Genomic DNA, 22,607 nt, shown 5'->3' with positions numbered 1-22,607 from the left:
TCGAGTCCCAGATTCTTCCATTTTTTTTATCTTGATTTTTTCCCTCGAAACGTATTATTATAAATTATTTTTTAAGGAAATTGTTTCCATTATGATTGAAATTGGATTTCATCAAATAATTATTTTATGTAAAATTTTGCAACCAGTACAAATGAAATGGACATAGCTTTCACCGCTGTATCATTGGAATTCATAAAAAAACATGAACATATAACAATAAAATTAGTAATAATTTATATTCTTCAGTGATGTTGTACTATCAGAAACAAATTCGGAGTGAAACGAATATTGTAGGTATTTTTTGGGGAATCGGGGAAACAAAAGGCTGCTTGATTAAAATTTTGGAGGATCTAATCGATACTAAAATTGATGTATTGAAAAAAATCAATATGATACTGTTAGGTTTTCAAGTGTTATGTCTTCTCCAGTTATCTATGTTATAACTAGTAGTACTGTGAACAGTAGACCTCGCGCTCAATAAGTTACATTGACCTGTTGTTTTGTTTTCTCAAAAATTAATAAATAATTCATCAATTTAAAATCTCTAGGAAAAATCCTAGAGAAATAAACATAGAGCTTTCTGTCCTATCGTACCGTGACATGTCGTCCCGGAATGTAAGTGTGAGCGCTGTTATCAGATCTGGCTGCAACTGTCTACAACGTTGATGGAAAGATACATTTTCAAGATGTTTTAGAACAGGTAGCATTATTGACCGAGCGAAGTGAGGTCTAAAATTCGAGTCGACAGTTTGGCATTTCTCGTAATGTTTAAATGTTTACATGTTTGAATGTTTAAATGTTTAGATGTTTATATGTTGCGCATTTACGGTGAAACGCGGTAATAGATTTTCATGAAATTTGACAGGTATGTTCCTTTCCTAATCGCGCGTCGACGTATATACAATGTTTTTGGAAATTTTGCATTTCAAGGATAATATAAAAGAGAATAGCGCCGGCCGGCCAGCGTTAAGTTAGCAAGGCTGTGGCTGTGGCTTGTATGTTCAGCCTGCTTCGTTGTGGGTTTGAATGCCGCATGCTTTTCACATATCTCATCTGCATCTATAGTGAGATCCACGTTATAATCGCAGTGGAGAAAGATAGGAGAACAGCGTTACCGATGCTTGCCTGTCACTTGCCTTCTATAGAAGATGGCTGATACCGGAATAACTAATATCAACTGTTCATTCTTGTTTAAAATAATCAATTATATTAATTTCATTAGTCAAGAAAAGAAAATATTGTTTTTAATGATTCAATAATACATTTTTATAATTGAGATTGAATATTTTGTTGATTGGTTATATTTTAATCGATTGTATCCACAAAGAAATAAATTTGTACATTGTTGAATAACGATGTGGCAACGTTGCGGAGCTAGAAAAGGATGGCGCTATCTGCGCTATATTACAGTACTTGATTGATTAAACATTTATAACTCTTTGATGGCGTGATGCGAATATTACATTTTTAATTGATGTGGATCATTATTGAAGAGGTGGTTTAGATGTCCAATTTTATTTATTTATTCCATAAAAACATAGAAAGGCTCACAGACAAACTCCAGTACGAGCCTTTTAATGAAATATTTGATAGTGTAATATTATAATTAAAAATAAAATAAGAGAAAAGAAAATAATATCGCACTTCATTAAATATTCACAATTCAGCAGGCTATCTTCTTCTTCTATATAATAAGAGAGAGTAGGGTTGTGTTTGTTCGTGTGTTCAAAACATGTCAACTTGTGGATTGCATACCGGAAAAACGGAAATGATTTAGATCTCCAAATTTTGAACATAGATTCTAAAAATATCAATCTCGTGCACCTGGAAGCCCAACTTTCAATTTTCCTTCCAGATTTTTCAGAATTAATGTTCAAATTCATCTATGCTACCGTTGTTCATAGACTACATTGTTGCAACCCAGAGTGTGTTTTTTTATGAGGAGGTTATAATGCTGTTACAAGACTATTATTTTCGAACGGCCGTGTAGCGCAATGGTAAACCGCTAGCTTAAAGAGTGATGGTTCCTCGGTTTGAATCCCGATGCTTCCCAATTTTTTGTTCTTAATTTTTTCCCTCGAAACTTATCATTATCAATTATTTTTTGAAGGAATTTGTTTTCATTACGATTGAACTTGGATTTTATCAAATAATTATTTTTAATGAAAATTTTTCCACCAGTACAAATGAATTGGACATAGTCTTCATGCTGTAGGCCTATCATTGAATTTCATAAGAAAAACATGAATAGATCACAATAAAATAAGTTATAATTTATATTCTTCAGTTATAATGTACTATCAGACACGAATTCCCAGTGAAACGAGTATTTTAGGTATTTTGTTTGGAATTGGGAAAACAAAAGGCTGCCTGATTCAAATTGAGGAGGATCCTAATCGAACTAAAATTTATTGATGTATTGGAAAAATCAATATGATTCTGTGAGGTTTTCAAGTATTATGTATTCTTCAGTTTTCTATACTATAATAAAGGAAAGAACTGGCTTATACACGTAAGGAATAGGGAATTATGTCTGACTCATCACATCGCGTCTGAAATATACTCAAATTCAAATTCAAATTGAGTTTATTCACAGAAATCATTACAAATACAGTACACATGTATAAATAGTATAAATACTTGTGAATTTTCCCCACATAGACAAGTCTGTGTGTGGGGAAAGAGTTCTAATGTAAAACAACTTTTTACTAAAAAGAAAATTATAAATATTTACAATATAACTTGAAAAATAAAAGTTTAACATGGCACACAAGATAAAATTTAGAACTTGAACAATTATAAATTATGAGCAATATATTGATGATATATAATATGATGATGAATACAAGATATATACATAGTATCAAAATCGGTAGGAGGAGTAGATGAGCTGATCAGCGACATCCCTGCCGGTTTCAAATAACCACATATTTAAAAATCGTTTGTATATTATGTTAAGGCTAAGGGGTTCTATTTGCTTTATGTAGGCAGGTATATTTCTATAAAGAATGTGGCATATGTAATGACTATTAAATCTATTGCAATTGCTAACTAATCTGGGTTGTAGAATTCCAAATATATTCATATTACGTGTTTGATAGGGATGGATAAGAGGATTAAATATAGCATTTTTATTACTTCGGATGAAAATTAAAAGTGATTTTATGTATAGCTGTCGCAAATCAAGGACCTGAAATTCTTGATAGGCCAGTTCTGTCGGATAGCGACTATCCTGGTTCAAGCAAGTCTTTATGATTGCTCGCTGTGCAATTACTCAACTGATTAATTTGAAATTTTGCATATAGATTCTTAGTTAACCGAGGATGGTTATTTATGCCTATTTTCAGTTCTTCAAGATTTAATTACGTCAAGTTTTCAATATGACATGCTTCCAGTTGTTGTATAGAAGCAGCTGAACATTTCTTTTAAAAGGGACACTAGATGATAGGTATGATTGGGGATCCTATTCGAATAAAAATAACTGATTTTCTGTCGCATCAAAACCGCACCGATTTCTCAAACCGTTCAAAAGTTATTCTCATTCAAAGATACTGATAAAACATCCATCATCTTTACTATAATAATGGAAAGAGCTGGCTCATACACGTACGTGATGTAGGAAAATTATGTTTGACACATCATCACGTCTGAACTACTGGACTGATTGATTCGAAATTTTGCATTAAGATTCTTCATCAACCGAGGATGGTTACAGGCTTATTTTCAAATTTCGAATTTTTTATTACGTCAAGTTTTCATTTTGCAGTTTTAAAATAGACCCTTGCGAAGCACGGGTTACCTACTAGTCTATATAATAAGAGAAAGTAGGGTTGTGTTTGTTCGCATCAAAACATGTCAATTTGTGGATTAAATACCGGAAAACAGGAATAATTTAGATCTCCAAATTTTGCACATAGATTCTAAAAATATCAATCTCTTACACCTCGAAGCTAAAATTTCAATTTTCCTTCTAGATTTTCCAGAATTTAAGTTTAAAATTCATTGACGGGACATCAAGTTCATACGGCATACATTGTTCCATTGTTGTAAAATGTGTTTTTATGAGGAGGTTATAACATTGCTACAAGACTTATTATTTCAGTTGCCGTGGTCTAGCGGTAGAGTACTTGACTTCGGAGCGAAGGTTTCTCGGTTCGAGTCCAGATTCTTCCATTTTTTTTATCTTGATTTTTTCCCTCGAAACGTATTATTATAAATTATTTTTTAAGGAAATTGTTTCCATTATGATTGAAATTGGATTTCATCAAATAATTATTTTATGTAAAATTTTGCAACCAGTACAAATGAAATGGACATAGCTTTCACCGCTGTATCATTGGAATTCATAAAAAAACATGAACATAAATAACAATAAAATTAGTAATAATTTATATTCTTCAGTGATGTTGTACTATCAGAAACAAATTCGGAGTGAAACGAATATTGTAGGTATTTTTTGGGGAATCGGGGAAACAAAAGGCTGCTTGATTAAAATTTTGGAGGATCTAATCGATACTAAAATTGATGTATTGAAAAAAATCAATATGATACTGTTAGGTTTTCAAGTGTTATGTCTTCTCCAGTTATCTATGTTATAACTAGTAGTACTGTGAACAGTAGACCTCGCGCTCAATAAGTTACATTGACCTGTTGTTTTGTTTTCTCAAAAATTAATAAATAATTCATCAATTTAAAATCTCTAGGAAAAATCCTAGAGAAATAAACATAGAGCTTTCTGTCCTATCGTACCGTGACATGTCGTCCCGGAATGTAAGTGTGAGCGCTGTTATCAGATCTGGCTGCAACTGTCTACAACGTTGATGGAAAGATACATTTTCAAGATGTTTTTGAACAGGTAGCATTATTGACCGAGCGAAGTGAGGTCTAAAATTCGAGTCGACAGTTTGGCATTTCTCGTAATGTTTAAATGTTTACATGTTTGAATGTTTAAATGTTTAGATGTTTATATGTTGCGCATTTACGGTGAAACGCGGTAATAGATTTTCATGAAATTTGACAGGTATGTTCCTTTCCTAATCGCGCGTCGACGTATATACAATGTTTTTGGAAATTTTGCATTTCAAGGATAATATAAAAGGGAAAAGGAGCCTCCTTCATACGCTAATAAAAATCTGGTGTGGCACACTCACACAACTTTCCTTGCCGTTATGAAAATTGGTCAACTAAAGCTAGTGTTCCCGCGCATCTCAAGTCTACTATTCTAAGATCTGAGCCAGCTGGTGACAGGACAATAGCGCTGCAGACACACGAAGTCTGCTATCTCTTCATAGTGAATGATTTAATAGAATCAACAGTTTGCAATTTAATAATATTATTTTCTCAAATTCCGAGATTATTTTCTATTTTAGGTGAAAATGTTACTAAACATTAATTTATTGTAGAGATTTCCATGCTCAATCTTTTCCACTTGAAATTTTCTGTTTCAATTGTATCTTAAGCCTGATAATTGGGAATCTAAAATCAAATCGAACTTTGCGTAGATGGGCCGAAGCTCCTGAAATTTTTACAGATATGGGACTTGTGGCAGTTGATAGAGCTTATCAATCACTATATTAGATATAAGTTTGATTAAAATCGTTGGAGCCATTTTTGAGAAAATCGCGAAAAACCCTGTTTTTGACAACATTTTTGCCATTTTAGCCGCCATATTGTATTGCATTTGATCGAAATTGTTCGTGTCGGATCCTTATAGTGTAAGGAACTTAAGTTCCGAATTTCAAGTTATTCCGTTAATTGGGAGATGAGATATCGTGTACACAGACGCACATACACTTCAAAACCATGCAATAAGGAGAAAGGTGAATATTCCAATGATCATTGTTTCGAATTGTTGTAGGCAAACAATACTTTGGGTAGCATTTCCACCCACAGTTTCCTGTGATCAGATACATAAGATGTTAACATCTATGTATCATCTTGTATTGTTCGGTTCGCTCTCTCGACTAATCCTTGGCTTTGATGATGACTTGAAGTTCCTTATACATGTTTTATTCCCAACTCGGTCATAAGAGATTCAACTTTCTTATTGACAAAATGAGTACCTCTATCTGATCGTATTTCTTTTGGAACGCCAAATCGGTATATCACTTTCCATAAGCATTTAATAGTATTTGTCAAGTCTACCACAGTTAGAATGTATGAAAAGCCCATTGAGCTCTCCAACGGTCCTATGTAATCAATCATGATGCTGGAAAAGGGTTGTACAGGGCAATTTATAGGAGATAAAAATCCTTGTGGTTTTGTATTAGGAACTTTTCTCTCTAGGCAGTTTTTACATGATTTAACGTAGTTTACTACACTGTCATACATGTTTTCCCAATAGTATCTCGATGATATTTTCTCATACGTTTTATAAATGCCTGTATGACCACCGGTCAAGGGGTCATCGTGAAACATTTCAAGTACCTGTATGATCAAGGATCGATGTATAACAAGTTTTAATTCATTATGATACCCATTGAATTTTTTCAGATAAACAATTCCTTTCTGAATTGTATATTTTCTTGATTTTCGAGCTATGATTTTATCGCTAAGGTCTGGATTTTCTATCGCGTCATATATTTTTCATATGTTTTCATTGTCCTTTTGTAATGATTTAATGTTAGGCTCTTGTATATGAAAACTACTAGCAGGAACCCGTGCTTCGCAAGGATCTACTTCCAAACTTGATAATCTGAAAACTTGACGTAATGAAGTTTTGAAGAATTGAAAATGGGCCTATAACCATCCTTGGTTAATTAAGAATCTAGCCTATATGCAAAATTTCAAGTTAATTAGTCCAGTAGTTCAGACTTGATGATGCGTCAAACATAATTATTTTCCTATCCCGTATGTGTATAAGCCAACTCTTTATTTTATTAATAGATATGGTTAACGACTGCAAGAGATAGAAGTGTGGAACAGAATAGTTGTGAAACTATGATAGCGCCAGAAGTGTCTCAAACTCAATAGTAGGTAATACATGAACTTTTTGAAAGTGATTTAAAAAAATGTTAAAAAAAACAGAACTGAAAGTAGTCAAACTTATCATTCTACCTTTATTTAGAGAGTTTGAGCCGAATGAAATCTTCTATATATATATATATATATATATATATATATATATATATATATATATATATATATATATATATGAATGTCTGCTTGTGTGTTTGTTCCCTATGACTTGAAAAATAATTGACATAACAGCATGAAACTTTGGGAATATGTTGTGTGAATATTGGGGATGGTTTCTGACCAGAAATTTTAATAGGGTGGCTAATAATGCTTATTTACTAATCCATTTTACAGACCTATGTTTTCGAAATTGTCGGCCTAGCGGCTACCGAAGAACGGAAAGATGATCATGATTCAAGATCATATTGAGATATGATTTAGCATTTGAAGTTACCAGCTGTAATAAACACGTCACCAAATGATAAATTGAGTAGGCTACTGGTATTACAACGGTAGTTTGGAGTTGAAGTGTAGTTGATTGGTACCAGCTGTAGATAATGGTTCCTTAGAAGACCTATACAAATAATTATCACTCCCCTATCATTGAGTAACCGGAAAATGTTGGAAAAGAATTATTCACCTCATGGAAGAGAGCTGTTCATATTGCATTCATTAATGGCAGAATAGTTTACATTTTTTTTTTTTAATTTAGCTGAGCTCATAATCATCCTAAAATGGAAGATGGAAAGAATATGTAATTCCTGGTGATTCATCGTACATTGCACATTTCATGGACCATCTATTGACAATCAACAACTATGAAAACATTGAATTCACCTTTGAAACACTTATTTATCAGTTTCTATATATATATATATATATTATATATATATATATATATATATATATATATTTTAATTTAACATTTTACTGTTAGATATTACTACCAATTGATCGAGAAGAATATGTTTTGGGAATAATGAATGCTGCATGACTAAGCACATAGGAAGTTCGTATTCAGATGTAAATGAAAATATTGATTGTCAGATAAATTTCATGATTCACCACATAAAGTAAAGTGTGACATGAGATACATTGACTTTTTGGCGGTACGAAGTTCGCCAGGAAAGCTAGTTGTAAATGAAGGACCAGTAAGCCATTAATTTTGAGTAGTTCAATCACTTCCATTATGGACAGTGGACACTGGATACATTATGGACAATCAATACGTATAAAATTTATTAGCTACAAAATAAAAAACTTTGAAGTGACCCCGACTACTACAATATGAATAACCATTTAGATCAAATATAAGAAATTACTCACGTCTCTCATCAACTCGTACTTTTTGTTCACAAAATATTAACACAAAAATATAAGTTTTATTAAATGAGCTCACGGCTAGTAGTACTCAAGTTTGTCTTTTTCTGGCCGTGCTACAAATAAATGTAGGTTTATGTTTGACATCTTGTTTTTGTAATCTTGTTGTCTATTAAGAAATTTTTCAATGTTTTTTTGTTTGCAATAAAATTTGAATTTGAAAAAAGAATCATCAACAAAACTCCTAACCAAAGAAAATCTCTGTGCTTTGTTCTAATCAGAATGTATGAGACTCCATATACAGCTGATAGAAGGCGCAAACCGAACTGGCCAAGCATACAACAATGGAACAAACACGTGGCAATAAGTTCGCACTTTCGATCCATGGAAAATTAAATTCGATCAGCTGATTGATAAAATTATTTTAAGCTTTCCAATGATTACAAAATATGTTAGAATATCATGTGTCAATTATATTCAGTTCCATTATGGCGTTCACCTTACCATGTTCATAACCTTACTAAATAGGATCCTTTTACATCCTTTGAAACCCTTAGAGGCAAAATATCTCAAAATCCGTTCTTAGTGTGCGTCTAGCATGTTTGAAGAATATTTGAGCAGAGTTCTAAGTCTGTAGGCCAATTAGTTTGAGCTGTAGTGTGATTTTACATGAAAATTTTCAAAAAATTCCCTCTCCTGGACCCCTCTCTGCTCCTGGTCGGAATTTTTCTGCATAGATATGATTTTTTTCGTAGCTGAACAAAAAAGTTCCTCATGACTTTGATGTGCAACGAGCGGTTAAAAAGTACAAAATTTTTGGGGGGTCCCAGCTCCCTCAGGGGGGCAAATTTCTGAAAATCCTTTCTTAGTGGATGTTTTGAGGCTATCATAAACAATTGTGCAAAATTTCAAGTTTGTAGGCTCAGTAGTTTGGGCTGTGGTGTGATTACAGTCGGCTAAGCCTTTTATAGATAATATAGAGATTGAAATTCTCATCATTTGTCAGAGCGTCCGGGACATGCATTTGAGCTCCTGGTTTATATTTCAAATCAATGTGAACTCTATTGATTTCATTAGTAATTTACTCACTCTAGTACTGGGATTTTTCCATGTTTTATAAAATTGAAGACTAGCATGGTCTGTGTAGATCGTGAATAATCGTCCTATCAAATATTGTATGAAATAATTAACACAATACACGATTGATAGTAACTCAATTTCTCCAACCACCCAACATCACGTCATTTTGAAACATGAAAGCAACCTGAAAATCCTTCCCCAAAATGAAGAAGAAGACTGCAAATTCAAGCAGAAAGGACTCTGCTTGATCCCAAGAACCAAACTTTCATCTACCACGGCCACAAACTCTTGTCTAAATCTCTTATCAACTGAAGCTGAAATGTCAAAACTTCATCAAGTCTGCAAATTCAACTGTCAGCAAAACGACAATGAAATGCAGATCATACGCCTTCGTGAGGATACATTTCTACTCCACAACCCAAGAGAGACTGTGAAGATTCGGTGTGGAAATACAACCAAAACAATCCCAGGGAGCGGACCAGGAACACTGTCTTTTCACATCCCTTGCTCATGCGAACTTCTAGACAACAACGACATTCTGATTAGCACACTCTATCCCTGTGATTCCCATCCCTTGCCTAAATTTATCAATTTGATTCTTCACATGTGGACGAACTTAACAAAACTCTCTTTACCAATTTTGAACTCGAGAAAATACCTGAATATCTCAACTTATCAGATATTCTAAATGAAAATTGGCATATTCACTTCTCGACATTTGAAGCACATAATTTATTCTCTAACGATTTGTTCGAACATATAGAGATGCCAAACAGTTTTGATCTGCTAGGAGTGATCTCTTCTTAATATTATTTTAAGTTTCCAGTTTCATTTTGAGTTACAATTTAATTAAATCGATTACTTAGTTCTCCAAAATATAATCTGTTTTTGATTATTCTTTTAAAATATAGTTCCTTTCTCATGAGTTATAGAGTTATATCAATTTAACCTCTCGCAAGCCAAGCGATTCCCCCATTATAAATTGTTACCATAATGTCTAGGGTTGTTCTCACAACCGTATAATACCAGCTCAATACCATACCTAATATAACTCCAATTACCAATAATAATCATCCCAATATATTCCATATTATTGTAATGTAATTACCCCATTACAATACCAAACTGGATACCTAGATTTAATTATTTTTTTATTCTTTGGTATATGCAAAGTGAAGGCATTATTCATCAATTCATAGAAATAATCAAGAGCCAGATCCACATCATGAAATTCATATAAACTATTCCAATCAGAATCTCTGAGTGTTAAATAAAATTCAAGGAAATTCGCTTTTCTGAAGTTATAATATTCAATATTTAAAGGAGGTTGTTTTGGCTTTCTTTTAACGGTAAAACTAATATTAAACTTGGATGATGCGGATCCTCTGCAAGCAGATAACTAGTTTTATGCAAAACAACCAAAGGCAGATTACTCATAGCCAAGTCAAGAGTTTTAGAATTTGCATTCAATACACTATTGTACATCCTAAGATTGAAAAGGTACATGAAGTTTCTTAGCCTGGTATAATTTACCTGTCCCCCACAAAGTATTGTGACACAAGGTACCATTTATCTCACTTAGATTGAAATCTTCTACAATTAACAAATCATGAGAGTAAATTTCATTGCATCCTTCAATGAAATCAAAGAAGTCACAATAGTCAACTAGGTTAGATTCGGGAGCAAAATAAACAACACAGATAGAAACGATCTTATCTTGGATAGATAGCTTGACAAGCAGTGATTCATAGCGCGCAGTAGCACGAGTATGAATGAGTCGAGATGACCATTTATTAGCCACAACGCAAAGAACCCCCCCACCCCAGCGCTTACCAGAGTCAATCCTATCACGGTCACATCTGTAAACACGATATCGAGCATCGAACAGCTCGCTATCCTGAATTTAATCACTCAGCAGGGTTTCAGTTAAAGCAACAATGTCAAAACTTTCACCCAGCACAGACTTTAGTAATTCGTGAGTCTATGTGCGACAACCTCTAATATTCTGATAATTTAATTTAACTAAGAGAGAGTTAGAATTCAAAACAAATAATTAATTTCAGAAATGAATAAAATAACGGCAGAGAATTTCAAATTCGACAAAGATACTTGCGATATTCGACACTTTATCGAATTTTATTTGAATATAAACGAATAATTTGAAGATTATTGGAAAAATATACTCATTATTCTAAACCAAAATTTATTCCTGTAAAGAATTGAACATATTCAAGAACGAAGTGAATGAAGACACCGGTGAAGACACCAAACGAGTGGATGATAGATTGGAGGTCGATCTACACAAGAGAAAAGATAGTATAAGAAGATATCTATCTCATGGTATAAAGCGTATATGTTAAAAATTTCACTGTTAACTCAAGCCGATAGTCCTTTTAGTTATTTTTCGTGAAGCAATGTGACGATGGAAGTCTCTCATACTGTGTCTTTCTTATATTCTAACCCGGCCAAAGCAGTAATAATAGACAGTAGGGTAATCGGCTTGAAATTTGGAACATAAACAACCCATACTATCTTGTTATGCTATATTTTGTTTTCTCTATGCGAATACTTACTAGTGGGTTGAACTGCAGCTGCAGCTGCAATTGCAACCTTGTAAGGAGCAAGTCTTCTATGAAGTGTGAACTGTGCTTTGCCCGACGTGGAGAAGCCGTCACACAGGTAGCACAGCATCGCTGCTTCTAGTGTGCAACTACTCTCCACCACATAAGGCAAACCCCTTTTTCTATTGTCCAATACCTGCCAAATAAAAATAAACTTGAGGAACAACAATGACAATCATAAATAAAACAAATATTGTCAACATTGATTATTATGAATTATTTTACAATTATAGTATATGGTTTCGTGGCATGTTTACAACTGTTCTATTCATCGTGAAGTTATTTAAAATTTGCAATAATGAAGTATAATTTATACTAGACACAGATATTTTGGAGGAATTCCTCCATATTACGTTGAAATGAATAAGATATGTGGTGATAGATAATGTTAATAATGAGGAAATGACAATATCTTATTAATTCCACTGTTATTAAGTATATTGTGAGCATAAATAATTGAATTAGCATTGTACAGTACTATATTTTCGTCGCTATTCTTCTCTTTTACCATATCTTCAATTATCTTGCTTTTCTTATTGGTCCTGGCATTTTTTTAATTACATTAGCCTATAGGGATTGTTCTTTATTCGAAAATGAGTAGCCTATATTATTTAGAAATGAGCTTTCAAAAAATTCTTTAAAATTGATTGTATGTGATTTTTACAAATAGATATTCAGTACGACATAGTCTTACTCAGAATATAAATACCAACAAAGTATTGAATAAGTTATGAGCTTGATGTTTAATTTCTCACTTCAAATCCACTTTTGTCGCCATTTTCCACACTCCCGAAGAAATCAATACCGTAGTTTTTAATGGTTTCTACTGTGAAATCGCCCCAAGGAAACTTGACTGTGATGTCCACTTGGCCAACGCTAGCTCCTTTCTTCTCAACTAGCGAAAATCTCCCTTGATCCATTGACAACTGAAATGGTTAACAAAACAATATCACAGCTCAGTATTCATTCAGTTTACTGAATAGGTTCTATTTGGTCAACTTATTCAAAAATTTTCTAGCATAATATTTAATAACTAGCATAATATTTGACATTGAAAATAGAAAATATATTCGAAATAAACTTTTTAATGATTAGCAAAATCATTCAGGTTTATGTTGAACTTAAATTACTGTAAGTTTCACAACACGAGATAAGAGGGTTCCTCTTATTAGACCAGGCAGACAGTGTTCATATGAAGCCTATTGACTAGGGTAGCCACATTTTGGCTGCCGGCTGGCTGCCTAGTCTAATAAGGACCTATGATCAAATATGCAAGTGAATGAATCTCACATACTCCAGAAAAATAGATAAAGGCTAAAACGAATAGTGTACACTCGCAGTAAATTTCAATATTAAAGAAAGATCCAATCAATAATTTGCCTCATCCTTGAAAGTTTAAGGAAACATTCAGGAAATAAGATTTTCCATAGTTGATGATGAAGTAAGAAATGAGATATGGGTCGGGTGAATAGAACAAGAAAATTTTCGTTCAGCATCAAGGAAGGAGTAAACGCAATAATCGTAGTGGATAGAACTGTTACTTGGAAGTAAATGCTTACAAGTCGGGTAAAACGTGAATAAATTAATTAATAGTGAAAAACAGTCAGAATTTTTTGATGATGATAAGTCGAAATCACAGGCAAACACCTCGGATACAAGATGGCCGCCAAAATGTTCAGGGTTTTGCTATATCAAAATAACCGTATTTCAATACCGGTATTTCAATGACCGTTCAAGATATTCAATATCTGATTGATATTCGATATCACTCACAATAACTGAATAACAAGCGATATAAAAATTTGTCAATAATGACCGTCATCTTGTATTTTTCAATGATGTCGAATATTTTCGTTCTTTCCATCATCAATATCGATCATCTAATTATTCGTCTTGTTGTAACGAAGAGATTGAGACCATTTGCAAGTCTCTATCATGAAGTAGTCATGAAAAATCGATTTTATAATTCTAGCTTCTTACCTCATGCATAAGGAAAAACGCACCAGAAATCATGCTGGGTTTTCTTTGGAGGGCGCTGGAGAACTCATTTTTTGACGTACAGCGCATTAAGATATCGTACCAAAGTTGAAAAAACGCTCTAAATTTCATAGATTTAAAATTTCTCTGTATCTCTTGCACAAAGAAAGTTATAATGGAATGAAATTAAAACAAATTTAGAAAAAAAAGTTTTTTTTTGGCTTTTGAAGGTTATAACTACAAAATATGCGTTTTGGTGGAAAATTTTATAGAACAAAAATTGTAGAGGAAGATTTTAAAAATATTTTTATCTGAAAAAACGGTTGATCTTGAACGGTTATTGAAATACAAGCGATATAGCAAAACCCTGACAATTTTGGCGGCCATCTTGTTTCCGAAGTGTTTGCCTGTGATTTCGACTTATCATCATCACGATCCTTATTATGCTAGACCTAACGAAGAAATTAAGACATCTTCCACGGCTGTTACTCAAAAATGATCACGGAGTGCTTTATTCATGACATTTGCGCCCGGACTATAATTGCAAACTCACCCTTTGACAAAATAGTTCATAATTAAAAATTACCTCCCTACTAGCGCATCCACCAATCCCCACCCCATAATCACCAACTATTCCTCCACCTACATTCATTACCACACATAACCTTGACATTAGAGTAAGTTTCTTCAGCGTTCAGCCTGATCACCTACACCACGTCGAAATGATCGTCACTACTCATAGTAAGTGCATTTTTCACTTCACAAGTGTTTTAAAATTTGAGTTTCCGTTTTCAAGTTGTTAGACCAAGAATATAATCAAAACTACAACATCTATTTGAACATTCATTTGGGGCTCAAACCTCCCAACGGTGGGTCCGCCCAAAGGACTCTCCTAATACAGAATAAATTTAAACCATTCAGAATTACTTTGAATGAATGAGTTCTCATTAAAGTATACTCTCATCGAATTTAAGTTTTCATGAATAATTAAATATCCAAAATTACTTTTCAAGTTGGCTGATTGAGATGAAAATTCACCTTTCTCCACCACATATGTCGATGCTGTTGCCATCTGTAGAAAAACTGTTGTCCTGACTTTTGGCTGACAAATGCAAGATAATGCAGTGGGTGTCGTGTTCGAGGCATGAGATCGTCACATTCCTCTTCGAATTGTTGCACGCCTCTCACCTCGACCAGAGCAAACGGCACTTTTCCATTCATCAAATTCTTAGATGAGATGAACGCACTCTTTACTCCTATAATAAAAAATAACTATTGAAAAGTTCAATTAGCTTATTACAGTAATACTAACTTTTAATGTAATGTACATACAGAATCGTGTGTGCTCTTAATGATAATACCATTACTCTTATAACCGATTTTATTACTTCAAAGAATGTTATTCATTCAATGTATTCAAAGTTATGTAATAGTGGATGTCAATGGATGTTTTGACTAGCTAGGCTATTAAGAATTTGACGGTCTTTATTTATTCTCTATAATTCTGGACTTTTGTATAACTGACTTTCTTTTAACTTATATGACGTTTGTTTTTAACATTATTGTAATGTTTTGCAACAATAAAGAATGATTTGATTTGATTTGAATGATACAACTTAACTACCCCTAAAGATACTAAACCAACTATTCAAAAAATGAGAGATCAGTTTTATATTTAAAGGAATGAATAGATTTGTATCCATTCTCTAGACTGAACGTAAATTAGTCAACCAGAATAAAGATTGGCATCTTCGAATGAATAAATGGGTTGGTCTCCGTAACATGAAAATATTTGAGGGATGGAATATTGTACAAATGCACCTGTTCTGTGTGAGTGTTCCTATGGGTCTTTCCAGATTTTGTTTCTCATCTGCGCGCTTGGTCATGCATGTTCTCAAATGCACTAGCACATGCGTGCATGGTGCATCCAATGTGATCATATGCATATCCCAAGTCATCTTCAATATGATCTATATGTCAAAGTAGTGCGTGAAAACGTTACATATTTTCATGTTCCCGGGTCTACAATATCATTGGTATGGGATCATCTTGATAAAATCAATCTTTACATTAATTACATGCACAATATCGGTTAAATAATTTCATGTTAAGGAGATTAACTCATTTATTCATTCGAAGAAGCCAATCTTTTTTGGCTTGGCTCCTCATTGGTTAGTGGACCATGCTCCTAATAACCGTGTTAAAGCAAAGTCACGCTTCAGTCAAATGGTACCCGCTCGAGGTTCATAGAAAAGCCCCTAGAGTAGATTGGGTACCAAGTACGCTAATTTGATACTTTTCAAGCCTCCTGTACAGCAACCAAGCTAAACCGCCTTTCATATGTGTTGGAGATATGAATATAAACACACAGCTCCGTCACCCACATCAACAACTACAGGATTATCTGAATTTTTGTTGTGAATATGGTCTTAAACATTGTATCAAAAAAGCTACAAGGACTACTGGAGAGACAGCTTCCAGCGACCTGTATAGACCATATTATGATCAATTTCGAAAAGCAAGTATTACCTATAATTTATGAATCCAGCATCACAGACCACTTCAGCATAATCCTGGGATTGAAAGAAATTACTTCTACTGATGTCAGCAGCAACGACAGCAATACACTTCGAAAATCCATAGATTTGATTAGACTGAAACAGCAACTTTCTACAGAGAACTGGGAAGGCGTCATCAACGCTCAAGACACCAACATTTCCTATGAAAATTTCATCACCATCCTCAAGAAACACTTAGGAGATAATACCAACTACTACCACCTACCACCTACTACCACCATGTATCCTGGTTGCATATTTTACGTTAAGATTCGAGAATGGATACAAATTCATTCACCATCCTACATTAAGACAAATTACTACCCTACAAATAAGAAATAATACACTGATACACGTAAACAATCAATATTTGGTCATGTAACTTGACAGAAACTACAGTTTAAATAAAAAATTCACCTAAAATATCACGTGTGATAGGTATTTATAAAAGTACTCACGTTGGTAAGTAGGCAAATCCGAGGAAGGCGAATAGTGCTGAAAAACAGTATCAGGCAACCCAGACGACACACAACTGTTCGTCCATTCCCTTTGAATGTTCTGCGCCAGGAGTTCACCAGTTGGACCAAGACAAAAACTGTTGACAAAATTCTCTCCCAATTTTTTCACAGGAGAAAAAAAGCCGTGGGTATCGGCCAATTCTAATATCTTCTTCAAACTACTCCTGAAACAAATTCAAAAATAGGAATTAAAGAAACTGTACCAATTTTGTATGTGAAACATTCGGAGGAAGTGAGTGAATGAATTAATTGATTGCTGATGACAGCGATTGACTTTTGACTGATTGCTGATAATAGTATTAATTGCTCCAAAACCAAGCTGCCTCAACACTGCCATACAAACTGAACCTTCAATACCTTCTGCTTCATTCATTACCCATAAGTGTTGAATCGATGGCGTCATGAAACTGAATATACGCGATTAAACTCACTACTATTCAGATGGCAACGATCCAGTGACCGCTTTTAGTGAAAATTTAAATTATGACCCATAAATTCATTTACATTGTAATATGCCTTGTCACACAGCAGCTTCCCTTGAAGGTTCTCTTGAAGGCGGCCTCATCCAACTGCTTCACACCAGGAGGTTGTTGAAGAATTTCAGGGCAAAAATCCTATGACTGGCCTGCGATCGGTGGAGGCGTCTCCTGGGGACATCCAACAGCTCACGGTGCCTGGTGTTGTGGTAGTGAATGTAGTGGTGTATGGGCATCCAGAGTTTTTATTTTTATTCTTTATTGATTCATCAATTCATACAATAAGTATGCTGTATCCTCTTGACATACACCAAGCATATGAATATGTAATGCCTGATAACCATCAAATTCAAATTATTTATTAAAAAAACAAGAACAAAACAAGTATTACAATCACTTCAATAATCGCCCATATGGACCTCTAGGGTCTGTATTTGGGTCGATGTTACAGTAGGTAGCCAATCATAAAGTAATACAATAATATAAACGTTACTATAGCAAAAATAAAAAAGAAGAGAATACATCGAATCTTACCTAATAAAAATCTGGTGTGGTACACTCACACAACTTTCCTTGCTCATTGAACTATAAGCCTCATTATCAAAGGAGAATAATTTAGGGGAATAACATAATGACGATTGACGGCAACATATTTGCAACTACGATCAGTATATGTGTATATAAAATTGTTTTCAGAGTACTTTTTCCTTTATGTAAATTGTGAAATTCGATTATTTTTTTTGAAATTCGTCAAAACAGCTATTCTACAGATGAAATATCTTGACTATGACTGTGTTCTTTTTATAAACTGCTCTACCTGCCCACGGTATATGGAAGAAGAAAAAGTAAAAACCGTGTACCTACCTACCTCATGCACGAGAAGGAGGTTACAAAGTCCATTTCTCAAGGATTGGGTGGACCCCCCATTAGTACCCCAGGAAAAAGACTAATGTCAGTTGATAGATCTAATAAATAACTATACAGGGTATGGATTTGAAAAAAATCATTAGAGCCGTTTTTGAGAAAATCGTGAAAAACATGGTTTTTCAGTAACTGTCATTTTTCTCAAGAATATCACGGAGCTCCTGCAATTTTCTCAGAAATGAGACTCATGCCAGTTGATAGGGCTTATAAATAGCTATGCATGGTATAAATTTGAAGAAAATCGTTGGAGCCGTTTTCGAGAAAACCGTGAAAAACATGGCTTTTTAGTCATCCGCCATTTTTCTCAAGAATATTACGGAGCTCCTGAAATTTTCCCAGAAATGAGACTCATGCCAGTTGATAGGGCTCATGAATATAGCTATCCATGGTATAAATTTGAAGAAAATCGTTGGAGCCGTTTTCGAGAAAACCGTGAAAAACATGGTTTTTTAGTGATTATCCGCCATTTTTTCCGCCATCTTGAATTGAATTTTATTGAATTTCTTATTGTCGGGTGCTCATGGTATAAGGACCTTAAGTTTAAAATTTCAAGTCAATCGGTTAATTAGGAATGGAGTTATCGTGTTCACAGACATACACACACACACACACACCACACACACACACACACACACACACACACACACACACACATACACACACACAGACCAATACCCAAAAATCATGTTTTTGGACTCAGGGGACCTTGAAACGTATAAAACACATGAAATTGGGGTACCTTAATTTTTTTGGAAAGCAATACTTTCCTTACCTATGGTAGTAGGGCAAGGAAAGTAAAAAACAGCTTGTTATAAATCAGTAGTTGAATTTATTGATTATAATAATAATGATAATAATAACTCAGCACCAATGATTATAAGAACCATCCACATATTATATAATTTTATCTTTAAACAAAATTAGTAAATTAAAATTCAACAACTCACACACACACACTCACACACACCACGAACACACACACACACACACGCGCGTTCGCGCGAGGATGAGGATAACAGAAGAGAAGGAGAACTACAGGAGTCACTACAATAGCTGCTAAAGGAGTCACTAAGGTTTAAGATTTTTTTTTTCAAGGAAACTATAATTATTATAATCTATGTGCAGGTCCAACTGGACAGCCTCATGCATAACGGAACCCAGCGACAGATGATACAACTGAGAAAGTTTATGATTATGAACTAAGCCTTGATAGAATGTGCGGGGTTTTTTATTTATTTTTTTAAATATTTTTTCTTGTTTTTTTATTAGGCTATTATTTTTATTTATTAATTTTTTTGATTTTAATTAAAATGCTCCCCCATGCATAAAGCCATCCAATTCACACAAGGATACGTCAAACATAAACAGATCGAAGCGGACGCCCGCAATTCCCCTGGCTTAGACCAGATAGCCAATCAGCCAGGGTTCTTTTATATTGTGATACAGAATAACCTAAAGGGTTATTTATTTCTGTAGGGCAATTCCTCAGAATGATATGTATTAGGTAGGAGACGTTCCTGTCACACACTGAGCGAAGGTTCCTGGGCAGTCCAGACTGTAGCCGTAGGGCACTTCTTGTAGCATATTCATGATTTATGATGTTGGTAGAAGTTATATTGTTTTTAAATGCGTACAAAAGAATAGACCTGATATGGAGCTTTCTTTAAGAGAATCATAAACACGATCAGATGGGTACCTCCTCTCCAGGCCCAACCCAGCTTTTATAATAGCTCTCTGTGTGACTGATAGGCTTTTTAAATGTGTCTCACATACCCCTCCCCAGGCATTTATACCGTAGAGCAGGACTGATTGGACAAATGCGAAATAAACAATTCGTAGTTCTTTGGAGTTGAGGACTCCTTGTAAACGTGAGAATACATATATCATGCTCCTCAACTTCCGTCTAAGGTAGTTCACGTGAGGAAGCCAGCTAAGCTTACTGTCTACAATAATCCCCAAATACTTAAACTCTGAGACTGCTTCATTTGCCTGACAACTACATTCCATGTTGGACACATCTCGACAGCAATTGTGCAGTCTAAGCTTCAGATTAGTGGGAGGTGCTCTATTCTTTTGCAGGTAAACTGGCATTACTTTAGTTTTAGAGATGTTCATGCTTAGAATATTTCCATCGAACCAATCCTTCAGCTGTAGCACACCTCTGGGTGCTGTTTTGAAAACTTCCTGCCAACTTTCACCCTCAAAGTAGACAGCTGTATCGTCCGCAAAGAGCAGCATCTTTCCTACTACATTGGAGTTAATAATGTTGTTGATGTAGATTAAGAATAGCACAGGTCCCAATGTGCTGCCCTGAACAACCCCATAATCAATGGGTTTCTGGTCACTACTAATATTTTCTAAATGTACTACTTGTCTGCGATTAGATAAATAGCTTCCAATCCAATTGTTTTCAGTACCAGCTACACCTATCTGTAATAACTTTTGCATTAGGATTCCTCTATCTATGGAGTCAAAAGCTTTAGCTACATCAACAAACAACAGGAGAATACGTTTATTATTATTAATGCCATTCCTTAACAGTTCACTCAAGCAATAGAAACAGTTGGCTGAATTCCGGTCGTCTCTAAATCCAAACTGGCAATCCGAAAGCAATTTGTTTGACTTTATATACTGTACTAATTGGTTCTTGTAGCACTTTCAATAATTTTTGAGATGACGCTCAGTAGGGGAATAGGACGGTAATTATTCATATCACTTTTATCACCTGACTTATAGATAGGGATCACATTAGCGAGTTTGAGAATTTCAGGAAAGATACCAGATTTAAAGCTACAATTAACAACATGACAAAGGGGTGTGAGAAACCAGTCAGCATTTTCTTTTATGAAGGTCGGGAAAAGCCCATCAAAGCCAGGGGCAGAGCCGCCACGCATGCTTGAGATACATTGCCTGATGTCCTGTTCTGTCACTGGTGGGAGCAAGAAAGTAGTTCCACAGATATCATTGGGTTGAACATAGGTGCTAGTAACATTTGCTTCCTGCTTTATTTCATTAGCTAGGTTTGTTCCAACATTAGCAAAGAATTCATTGAATTCATCCGCCACATCCTTTACGGAGCAAGGATTCCCAAGGCTGGCAATTTACAAGATATTTGACTGAATTATTTCAAACGCAAGCAGCTGATTGCCTCTAGAAAGGCTGTAATGAAACACTGCTTGGATTATTCGAGGCGAGGTTGTCATTTTCACTATTCATAATTACGTGGCATGCAGTTGCTGAATTTTCCAAGCGTTCTGTATTTTGTTTTTGTTGATCCCAGCTATTGATAGCATATGGAGGCACATCATTCAGCCGCTATCCTTGACTTTGAAACTCCTGAGAGGCCAAAATACGTTCATCCGAGTACGTTTGACAATTAGAAAAATAATTTCAATTATTTCTGAGAAGCTTTCTCCCTTTCATTACCTACTCATCTTTTAAAACGAAACAGTTTCTAGCATGTCGAAAATTTCATGTTTTCTGCTCCAAATGTCTCGACATTGACGAACATAATCATTAATTAAAAAATAACTATAGGTTGGATAAGAATGATCCAGCCACCAATAGAAAGGAGACATTCTCCCCGTTAATTTGATATAAAATTATTAAACATTACAACGCCCCATGATTCTGAGAGAAGTGATATTCAAAAGAAAAACAAGTCTTCGCAATGTTTCTACTTTCCTTGCCCTATTGCCATAGGTAAGGGAAGTATTTCTTTCCGAAAAGAATTAAGGTACCCCAATTTCTAAATTTCTATACGTTTCAAGGTCCCCTGAGTCCAAAAAAGTGGTTTTTGGGTATTGGTCTGTGTGTGTGTATGAGTGTATGTGCGTCTGTGTACACGATATCTCATCTCCCAATAAATGGAATGACTTGAAATTTGAAACGTAAGGTCCTTACACTATAAGGATCCGATACGAACAATTTCGATCAAATGCAATTCAAGATGGCGGCTAAAATGGCGAAAATGTTGTCAAAAAAAGGTTTTTTCGCGATTTTCTCGAAAACGGCTCCAACGATTTTGATCAAATTTATATCTAAAAAAGTCATTGATAAGCTCTATCGACTGCCACAAGTCCCATATCTGTAAAAATTCAGGAGCACCGCCCCATCTATGCAAAGTTTGATTTTAGATTCTCAATTATCAGGCTTCAGATACAATTTAAACAAAAA

At 34.5% G+C, this 22,607-nt stretch overlaps 1 protein-coding gene across 2 annotated transcripts in view; it reads right to left on the bottom strand.

Annotated features, from left to right (window-relative positions):
- The window catches only part of LOC111063289 (protein SERAC1-like), a 67,911-nt gene that overhangs the window by 7,167 nt on the left and 38,137 nt on the right, over positions 1-22,607 (bottom strand). For both annotated transcript variants that reach the window (XM_039427342.1, XM_039427343.1), the window contains 4 exons: positions 16,972-17,195; positions 14,994-15,211; positions 12,734-12,904; positions 11,931-12,114 (listed from right to left, as the gene is read on the bottom strand). The gene's annotated coding sequence lies outside the window, so the exon portion shown is untranslated. The remainder of the gene's footprint in view (positions 1-11,930; positions 12,115-12,733; positions 12,905-14,993; positions 15,212-16,971; positions 17,196-22,607) is intronic.

The sequence above is a fragment of the Nilaparvata lugens genome, chromosome 4 (genome assembly GCF_014356525.2).
Source record: "Nilaparvata lugens isolate BPH chromosome 4, ASM1435652v1, whole genome shotgun sequence".
Taxonomy (NCBI): Eukaryota; Metazoa; Arthropoda; class Insecta; order Hemiptera; family Delphacidae; genus Nilaparvata; species Nilaparvata lugens.
Note: the sequence above shows the minus strand (reverse complement) of the source record. Positions and strands in the feature narration are given on the sequence as shown.